Source organism: Etheostoma spectabile, chromosome 1 (genome assembly GCF_008692095.1).
Source record: "Etheostoma spectabile isolate EspeVRDwgs_2016 chromosome 1, UIUC_Espe_1.0, whole genome shotgun sequence".
Classification (NCBI taxonomy): Eukaryota; Metazoa; Chordata; class Actinopteri; order Perciformes; family Percidae; genus Etheostoma; species Etheostoma spectabile.
This window is the reverse complement of record NC_045733.1, coordinates 16,472,706-16,473,635: the sequence shown is the minus strand read 5'-3', so window position 1 is coordinate 16,473,635 and position 930 is coordinate 16,472,706.

Below are 930 nucleotides of genomic sequence, written 5' to 3'. Positions count from 1 at the left end.
ACAGCTCTATTGTAGTCCAGCCTTTACTTCAGTGACAAACGTGGGTCACTTTGTAACACACGTTATAATTCTCGCCAATGTGCTAGCATGGCACTTCCTCATACTCTGCTTCTGACTGGCTAGTAGTCCTAACTGCGCGTGTGCGACTCCCAACAAAGAGGGAACAGAAGTGTGATGCTTCACTCTGTAGCTAAAACAGAGAACTCAACACACAGGGTGAGAAGAGGATCTGCAGCAATGTGCAGTACAACAAAAATATGGTGTTTTTGAAAATTAAACAATGTAAACCTATTCTAATTTAACCTGTAAATACAATTATGAACCCTGAATATGAGAATAATAGGAGCACTTCTCCAATTATGCACTAATTAGGAGCACTAATACTTCAGCTGAGGTGCTAATTTCCAAACAGGCTTATTGGCTCGATGTATGGATTTGGTTCACTGGGATATTTTGCCAACGGTAATGTTATTAGTATTATAAGTTAGCAGCACACTTCGACAACTGGACCCAATCTGAGTGAGATGGTTGGAAGACCGCTCGCTTTGCCCAGTCAGCTCCAAAATTACGTTATCTTCTGCTGTGTGCTTAGAAGTAGGGAATATACAGCTCACAGCAACTTCTTTAAAAATGTAGTGTCGACAAAAATGCCTTTTTATTGCGTTTACTCTTAGGGAAATGCTGAGTGAATTTAAAATGGGCTTTTATCGTGAAGGGTAGACACGGAAGAGCCAGCGTTATTGCAGCGTTTTTTTCCAACTTTTTTATTGTGTGGTCGTTTAGTTTCATTCACAGTTTATTAATATCCAATATCCAATGCTGCCCAAGCTGTTTCAAATTCTAAACCCTCACACTTTGGGTCCCCAGGAAATCAAGTGTGAAGAACATTGAATAAACGGTTTGTGAGCTATTTCAAAGACACACACACAC